The following is a 10,239-nucleotide window of genomic DNA, read 5'->3' on the forward strand; positions in this document are numbered from 1 at the left end:
AGACTCACAATATGTGCATTTTCCCAAGGATAAGTGTTGCTCACTCATGGAGTGTACTTATTCAACGATTTAATATGCCACAAAAACAAAAAAGAAACAGATGTGTTTCGGCTCTTGGCCTTCGTCAGTGTCATGGATGCCAGCATTTCATTCACTTTTAAATACACAAAATTCATTGTTTGGGCAGCCATGTATTGAAACACAACTGAAAAGGCGGACTAAAAAAATAGCTGTGCATAACCCAGCAATATTCTGGCGACCATTTTAGAATGGTTTCTCACTCATTACTTTCTCTCAAATGCAGCCAAACTCAGCGTCGGCATTACCCCAACCTCTGTCTGAGATTAAATACATTACTTACAACATGAATATTTACATTAATACAATTTCCAAGTCCAAAAATTTACATTGTTTACAGAGTTGGCCCCTTCTGCTTGTACCTGTGCGTGTGTATTTGAGTAGCTGGGACCGAAGCACGTGCCCATAGCAGTCCCTTGTTTGTGTTGGTGCAATTGTCCTGCAAATAAGAAAATACTATTATGCAAACTGAACGATATTAGCTGCCCAATCATCACACTGTGCTTGTGATATTTCAAAGGTCTACTCTTCAGAAAGATTTCCACAGCCTTCAGTCTCAGTTCATGAGAGATACAAGTATAGAGGCTTGTTATAACTAAAGTAATTAGGAGGAAATTTTGTTCCCATTGTATGCCCTCGATGATCCTCATGAAGTCAGTTGTGACTCTAATATAAGAGCTTAAATCTTTGACGTATGGAAAAAAGTTCCAGTAAACTTCCCTTGGAAGATACTATTGGACGTCCCAGTGGAACTTCTGCATGCTTATGAAATTTTGGTCTATGATAGAACGTGGGAATACGTGGGTGCTCCACCCTCAAAAACTGATATTCATCATACTCCAGGATACCTTTATCTCTCCAGAAGCCACTGAATCATAAAAAGCTTGAATGCTTCCCAAATAATGATCCTTTGTGATTGGCTGGTAACATGTCCTGTCATTCAGCTGTCTCATAGCTTCTCTTGAATATTGTTCTTTGGTTTGTAGTACTATATTTCCCCCATTGTCTGAAGGCTTTATTACTATTGTTTCATCATTTTGTAGGGATAATATCACTTTCCACTGGTCACTAGCAATGTTATATTTCAACTTGTCATCTTTCCATCTTTCTTGTGTCATTAAGGCTGCAGGAGGGCGATCCCCAATTAGTGATCCACCCATTAGGCACCAGGGAGGGGCCATTTTTATCAGGAGACTGGGGGGAATGCTGGTTGGAAATAAGTTTGTGGCTCCCCTCAGATTACAGAACTTTCCATCACAGAAATGTGAGGGAAATGGGTTTTTTAGCTGAAGTTTGAGGTTTGCAGGGAATTTTGGATATCTGAACCTGGTGAGAGTCAAAAAAGTCACCACATCCTGCATTCCCCTGGGTGTCTTGTTTTAAAAAATGTAGAGGTTTGCTAGGTTTCATAGGTGCCGGCTGAGCTGGATCCCAAAGTCCACAGCTAGGCACATTGCAAATAAAGGTCAGTTTTCAGTAGAAAAATGTGATGTGTCCACTTTGCGTTTTGGGCCATTTCCTGTTGCGGGCACTAGGCCTTACCATACAAGTAAGGAACAATTTCTATCGAGAGACTTGGGGAAATGATGTGTGGAAGGAAGTTTGTGGCTTTCCGCAGATTCCAGAACTTTCCATCACAGAAATCTGAGGAAAATGTGTTTATTTTAGACAGATTTTGAGGTTTGCAAGGAATTTTGGGTAGCAGACTCTGGTGAGAGCCACACAAGTCTCAGCCCACCCTGGATTCAGCTGGGTGTCTAGTTCTAAAAAATGTACAGGTTTGCTAGGTTTCCCTAGATGTGGACTTAGCTAGGGCTCAAACTTCACAGCTAGGCACAGTGCAAAAAAAGGGTCAGTTTTCAGTGGAAAAATGTGATGTGTCCACATTGCGTTTTGGGCCATTTCCTGTCTCTGGCATTAGGCCTACCCACACAAGCGAGGTACCATTTTAATTGGGAGACCTAGAGGAACACAGAATAGTATTATTGGCAATTGTCTTTCACTGCATTTGCACCTTCCAAATGTAAGACAGTGTGTAAAAAATAAGCAATTTTGAGAACTGCCCTCTAATTCACATGCTAATATGGGTATCCACAAATTCAGAGGCATGCACGTAACCACTGCTTCTAAACTCCACATCTTGTGTCCATTTCAGAAATACATAGGGTTCCTCAATACCTATTTTTCACTTTTTACATTTTACCAAATGAATTGCAGTGTACCCGGTACACAATGAAAAACCATTGCAAGGTGCAGCTCTGTTATTGGATCTGGGTACCTCAGGTTCTTGGTGAACCTAAAAGCCCTATATGTGCCCGCAACCAGAAGGGTCCAGTGGATGTAACGGTATATTGCTTTTGAAAATCTGCCATAGTTAGATGAAGTTACAGATGAAAATGTAGGCACAAATGGCGTTTTTTTCAACTCAATTTCAATACTTTTTCATTTCAACTGTTACTTTCTATAGGAATACCTTGAAGGTTCTACACAAATGACCACTTGCTGAATTCAGAATTAGGTCTACTTTTCAGAAATGTAAAGTTTTTTCCATGGTTCACCATTGATTTTGCACCCATTTCTACCACCAACTGGAAAGAGGTTGAAAGCACAAAAAATAGGACAAATTGGCTGTGTCCCTGTAAAATGCCTAAACTGTGTTTTGTGGCTCAACTCTGCCTGTTTGTGAAAGCTGGAAAGATGTTTAGTTTAGCATCACAAATCCTTCATTGGTGCCTTTTGCAGGGAAAAAACAGATGATTTAATCTGCTGTGCTTTTTTCCTTTTTTTCCCCAAAAAACAAATTTGCTGTATTTTGGCTAACTTCTTGGTCCCCTCCAGGGAAATCCTCAAATACTGGATACCTTTAGAATCCCTAGGATGTTGGAACAAAAGGGTGCAAATCTGGCATGGATAGCTAAATTGCCAAACAAAGGCTTAGCACGAGGAGGAGAGGAAAGGCTTAGCAGTGAAAGGGTTAGCATGAGGTGTTGTTTTTTATTGGTGTAAATATTGGTCATAAACATTGCATTTGCTATGCAAGTCTGCCGAACTGTAACCAAGTCTGTTAACTATGGGAAACATTCTGAATGTACAGAGCCCATGCCATTCAAGAACCAAGACCATATTCTGTATGAACCCTTGATAGACTTCCTTTCATAGTGCTCAGTCTCAGTACAGAGGTTGCAGGCTATGGTCTGTAGAATTTTGGATATGCAGAGGTTGGGGCTTGAAAAATAGTCGATTGACTACTGATATGTTTGGAGGAAGATACAATTAGAAAACCTTACTTTCCATATATAAAATGACCCCATACATTTCATTTTAAAGGAGTCATTCACACTGAACTCAACTTCACTTTTGATGTGCCAGGTCTGTGGTCTCTCTTGTGAGACCACAGACTGGGCCCACCCAGCAACATGGGAAGGGCTTCCTCCATAGCTGAGAGACTTCCAGTTTAGTGTGTGGACTATTTTACCAATCAATAGTCACTCTGAGCTTCTCATTGGTTGACAGCTCAGGTATCCTTCCAAACGAAAGTGCCATTTTCTTGGGAACTAGAGGCACATCCATTTCGTAAGGAACAAGAGACGTGATCAGGTGCTGCCGCTACTAATAGATTCAGTGGGTTCCAAAAAGGCACAATCTGGAGAGGCAGAGCTTCCAGGACTATTCTCTGCTGCCAACAGAAGGAAGAATATGATGTCAGTGTTGAGCACAAAATTACAGAGAACACATTGAAGTGCAAGAGATTGATTGCACAGTTCCAAGGGACCACTGGTTTATCAGGAGTCCATGAGGGTCTTGAGGTAAAGAAAGGAAAGGTGCACAAAACACTGGTGAAAAATACATTGGGCAGATTTAAGAAAATTGGCGCTGCACCCAGTGCAGCTCTATTTTCCTTGCGCCCCTTGTGCCCCCCTACCGCCACCATGTGTGTGCCATATTTAAAATACAGTGCACCATGGTGCAGTGTAGGGGCAATAGCATCAAACATTTTGATGCTATTGATGTACTGTTCAGGGTTAGCACCAAAATCTTACTGCTTACCCTGAACAGTACATAGGGGCCCTTTGTAACCAATGGTGTGCCCCTTTTTTTAAAACCTACTGTGAGCAGGAGTTAAAAGTAGCCACTAAACATGGCGCAAAGGACTCTTAGATTACTTAGGGCCAGATGTAGCAACAGAACATTTTGCGAGCTGCAAATTGCGAGTCATACCGACTCGCAATTTGCAACTCGCAAAATGGTATGCAGAAAGGTGTCTCAGACACCTTCTGCGACTCGCTATGGGGTCGCAAAGACCCACCTCATGAATATTAATGAGGTGGGTTGCAAATTGCAACCCCATAGCGAGTCCCTGCACTCACAGGGATGGTGGCCTGCTGGAGACAGCAGACCTCCATGTCCATTTGGTTTCATTTTTTCAGCGACATTCACAAAGGGGAAGGGGTCCCATGGGGACCCCTTCCCGTTTGCGAATGAGTTACCACCCACTTCAAGTGGATGTTAACTGCGAATTGCTTTGCGACCGCTTTCGCGGTCACAAATCAATTCTTCATCGCGGTGCGAGTCGCAAATTGGAAGGGAACACACCTTCCTATTTGCGAGTCGGATTCACATTTTGCGAGTCGGTACCGACTAGCAAAATGTGAAACAGCATCGCGATGGCCGTTTTGCATGTCGTAAACTGCGTTTTTCGCAGTTTGCGAAATGCAAACCGGTTGCTACATCTGGCCCTTAACGCCATGTTTTGGGCCCCCCTAACGGGGGAACGCCCCCTTTGCATACATTATGCATGGCGCATATATAATATGGAGCAAAGGGTTACAACATGACGCAATGCATGTACACTGCACCACTTTGTAAATCTGGCACTGAGATTTTTTAAGCCTAATGCCACATTAGCATAACAAAAATGACGCTAATGTGGTGCTAATGCTTCTTAAATCTGGGCCATAGTGTACAAGAAGCTGCACTTTTTATTTGATCATGATATTCACTATTCATTTGTCTGTTTTTTGTTAAGACCTGATAGATCAACTGAAACACACTTTTCATGTTGTGAAACAACTAACAATTCTTTATATTGTATGTATGCCAAACTGATCTTGTAATAGTATTAATGTTTAAAAGGTTTATTGTAGACTTTTCTAGATTTCATGTTGTTTTTATTACAGATTTTGTTATAGCACTTGCTAGACCTAACACCCTTTGGCGGTAGATCCACAAAGTTTTTACCTTCACCCCTCCTGTTTTGCTAAATTTTGGCCTTAGGATGCTGTGCACTTTATTACTGCTAATGAGTGCTAATGTTTTTGTTCTCTCTCACTAAAACATGGTAAGATTGGCCTACACCTAATTGGCACATTTACTTATAAGTCCCTACTAAATGGCACTACATGTACCCAGGGGCTGTAAACTATAAAAGCTACTCGTAGGCCTGCAACACTAATTTCCCGACCTACCTGGCAAAATAAACCTTTTGCCATGCTTGAAGCTTCCTTTTTAATACTTATAAGTCACTCCTGAGGTAGGTCCCAAAAAGCTCCTATGGCAGGATGCACAGTGTTTAAAACATAGGCCATGTGGGTTTCCATTTTACGACTGCTGGTACTGAAAGACTCCTCAAAGTTGTTTTTCACTATTGTAAGGCCTACCTTTCTCATAATCTTACACTGGGTTGCCTTCTTGCATTTAATAAATGCTACATTTGAATTGGAATCAGGTAGAAAAAATACTCCTGGGTCACTTTTGAATTGTAATTCAAAATCCTCTTTAATGGTAAAGATGGATTTTAAATTTTTATTGTAAAAAAATGCTACTTTTTGGCATTGTTGTGCCCAACTCCACTGTGCGTTTCTGGTAGTAGCCTGGGTCATCTGACTCTGTTTTTGTAGGTCATGCATTTCTGCGAGACAGTGAGACGAAGGGGATTCAGTATGGACAGGATGGGCCATCCTGCCAGGATGGCTGGGGCAGAGCTGTACCCAGCCCCACTTAAACTTCAAAGGGCTTTGCCTCCTATGCACACGAAGGAACCTGGCATTGCTTTTGTCATCCCAGACATTTTGAAGCTCGGCTCAGAAGGGAGGAAAGGTAGACAAAGGGTGTACCCCACCCAGAGGCTAGTACTGGAGATAAAAGATGGCACTCTCAAACCCACAAGCAAATCACTTCAGGATCTGTGGAAGACTCAGAAGAAGGACTGCCCTGATACCTAAGGAAGGAAGACTGGACTTGCTCCTTGAACCCAGGACCACCAGAGTGACTACAAGGATTAGCTGCCTGGCCTCCTGTGTGAGCTACAGCAAAATAACAAGCTCCTCAGACCATGCAACCTACCTGTATGCTGCTGTTGTCCCCTGTTGGAGTGAGTCCTAACCCCCAGTTGGTGGCCCCCAGGCCCTGGACCCTTGGTATGATGCTAAAGTGGCTTTCTCCCACCAAAATGTAAAACCCACGACATAGAAGATTTTTCAACAAAAACTAGAACCTATCTGAAAGCCAATCGTTGTAGGTGCATCACCAGGAGTATTGACTTCTCCACAGTTCCCATTTCATTCTTTTCTGCAGAAGCAAATCCCTTTCAGTGGGACCACTCGACTATGTTATCTGGACTAATGGAGCCCTCTTCAGCCAAGGTCTGCAGCCTGTTGGGGTATTTCGAACTCCAGAAAAACTTCTATGACTGAAGGTAGAAGATCTCCACTGGGATGGATGATGAGGTGCTGGCCCATCGGTGACGACCTCCTTGGTCTGAAATTCCAACTTTACCCACTATGAGCTTTCCCCGCCATCATCGGTGACTTCAATGAGACATTATCTAGCGCAGGGATACTCATAGTACTGCCCCAAAGCTGCACCCGACCCTCTTGACCTTTACATGAGGCCCTTCTTCATCAACAGCAGCACTGGGCTGCTGTTCACTCAACTCAGCACGAACATTAAGAAGATGTTAAATAAACAGGCAAACCTTTATTTAAAGGTTAATTGAAGTCAAGTAAAGAAAGAAACTAACCTGTCCTGCCCCTCTCAACTTTAGGGACACCTTACTTTCAAAGCCATTTTGCAGCAAAAGTGTAAAAATAAAATAAGGTTTTCAAAATTCAAAAAGTGCATTTCATTAACATGCAGAACCATTTCACCTTAGTATATCACATTATATCAGTGCATTCATTTAAAGTGATATTTTTCAAAGATGAATTTAGGAACATTCATTTTTTCCCCACACTGACAATAATGCAAATAGTGAACTAAGAGGCAAGCCAGTTGTGATGTGAACTCTTAGGTGCCCTAGGTTCCTATTATACATGGACAAAATTATAGTTTATTAAATCAAACACAGGAAAAGGTTTTTAACAGAACACAAACTTAAGTCATGTATTTTGAGGTCCTTTTATATGTGATAATGAAGAAAAAGGAGGGAGAGTGAAATAGGATCACGCAGTTTTGTAAAGTGGGGAAGCTGGGATTAATCCAGGTTTTCCGGTTTTACATTGTGCAATTCAGCCACTAGATGTATATGCTTTGCTTCCTCTATACACAGCTTACTTCCTCCCTCCCTCACCTGCCACCACCCTGCTGGCATCAATGCAGCCCTCGGTCACATCACAGACCTTTGTGGCCCTTTGGAAAATGTTTGCGAGTACCATGGTCTAGCGCCTCTCCATTGTCGATGACCTCCTCAGAGCTCAAGCATGTTGCCTGGCCCGACTGAGGACTCTACTCTCCTGACCCGTAACCAGAAGTATATTTTTAGTGGGGCATGGCTCCCAGCTATGACCAAACATTAAAGCTGTGCTCTATATGTGCTTTTTTCCCAAATACTGGTTATACTACTAAATAACAACCCCCAGAGTATTGTGGTGGAAGAACATAAAGAATCGAGTGCTGAAAGGTGAGTGCACATAGGGATGTATAGATTTACTATTCCAATCGCCACATCTCAATACCTTGAAGGCATATGGGGGGTCATTACCACTTTTGGGGTCCCAGGACCGCCATGTTGGCGGCGGCGGTCATACCGCCAACAGGCCGGCGGAGAAGACTGCCAAATTATGACCATGTCGGTCTTCCCGACACAATACAGCCATTCCACCCCTAGCACCACCAGTGCGGTCAGGCCGCCAGGGACGGCGGTAGGCACCTTCAGGCTGGCAGGCACCATGTTCCCGCTGGACAGATTACGAGGCTGCACACCGCCAAGGTTTCTGCCGCGGTTGCACCACCACGGAAACCCTGGCGGAAACCAACTCTATAAAAGGAGACACTCACATTCTGGAACACGTACCTGACTGAGTTACCATGGAACCTGAACTGCACATCCTCCACTGCTCCTGCTTGCACAATGAATCTGGAACCAGCAACAAGAACAACAAGAACCGTGAGTACACACACCTACCTGACACTGTAGGGAAAACCCAAAGTACCCACGCACACACAACATACACATCCGGGATGGGTGGTGACGGCGACACACACTCGTAACCTCACACCCATACGCACATTCACACACAGCCACATGCACACACATACTACACACCAACCCGCAGACACACAGCACCGGCACAGCGGAAACAACTACACACAACACCACAAATAACACAACAACACCACAACTACATCTACATAAAGGCAGCCTCAAACAAAGACAATACACACCTCCACCTGATGTTAACAACGTCTGACAACCAATACACACAATCACACAGCCACACAACAAAGCATACGTCAAACCACGAACACACACCACACAACGGTTCGGACATACCCATCACCACACACACGCATGCACAAAAAACAACCACACAAGGGCACACACCACCACCATTACACATTTCAACACAAACAATACACAAAACATCAACATACATGCATGTTCCAAACACAAACAAGCCCAACACACAATTCACAGCCATCACAGTGGTAAAAATGGCAGGGCAACACCCACACATGCTGCCCACTCACAACAACTAACACAACCACCACACACACACACGTCACTCACACGCAAACCAAAGCAGGCAAGACCAAAACAGCCATGGGGAAAGAAAGGCAGGACAAATAATTTACCTTGAACCAACAACTGGTTGACCCAGATATATTAAATAAATAAATATGTCATAATAAAACACAGCTAGGTACAGGATAAAAGGCCATAGGCCAGTTCAATTTTCCAAGTGCAAAATGCACAGATGGCACTTCTGTGTGCCCCTACATGACTCCTGACTACTATATGACCTCTATGGGGTAGGGGTATCAAGGGGGCAGGCAGGCACCTCATGGATAAAATGGGGGGTTGGACTTCGGTTTGGGAGGGCGGGTCTTTGGAATTGGGGAGCTTAGGGCGAGCTTAAGGGGAGGGCTGGGAACACTTAGGAGGGGTCAAGTTCTTGGCAGAGGGAGGGGCATGGGTACCAGCAGGGAGGGCAGGGGAGGACTTGGAAGTGGAAAGACTGGACTCGGGGAGAGACACAGACTGTTTGGGGGTATCACGGGGTGGGAGAGGAGTAGGGAAGAGGGAAAACTCTGAGAGGAACACCTTTTTAGATACATGGGGGCAGTTATGGCAAAAGGGTTTGGGAGTGGAGGGAGAGGGAGTGGTTGTAGGAGGTGCCTTGGTGGATGTCTTGGGTGCATGTACATACGAGGAATTCTTGTGGGTGCTGGGTGCCTGTTGGATGGGTGAGTGTGGAAGTTTGTGTCTTGGGAGGAGGGGGGAGGAGGTGCTGGGAGATGCCATGCTGGACACGTGACTGTCTGTTGGGGTGGTGTCTGAAGGTATGGACGATGTGCTGCATATGGGGGTGTCGGTGGTTGTGATGGCTGCGGATGTGGTGACTGGGGTGGATGTCTGAGGGTCTGCTACTGTGCTGACTGTGGGTAGGATAGGAGTTGTGGCTGTCTCTGTGAATGTTGGTGTGGTGTCTGAAGGTGTCTAGTGTAGTGTCTGTGAAGGTGGGGTGGAGTCTGTGCAGGTAGTGGATGTTGGCGTGACTGCAGGTGGGTATTGTCGGTGTGCATGCCGGTGGAGGGTCTTATGGTGCTTGTGTTTTTCAGCTGTAGCCTTGGATGGTGAGGTGGGTGCATGCTTGTCTGTCTGTGTGCTTTGGCTGGGTTTGGGATTGGGAAGAGTTAGGTGGAGGGGGGACGGTAGACAAA

Source organism: Pleurodeles waltl, chromosome 4_1 (genome assembly GCF_031143425.1).
Source record: "Pleurodeles waltl isolate 20211129_DDA chromosome 4_1, aPleWal1.hap1.20221129, whole genome shotgun sequence".
Classification (NCBI taxonomy): Eukaryota; Metazoa; Chordata; class Amphibia; order Caudata; family Salamandridae; genus Pleurodeles; species Pleurodeles waltl.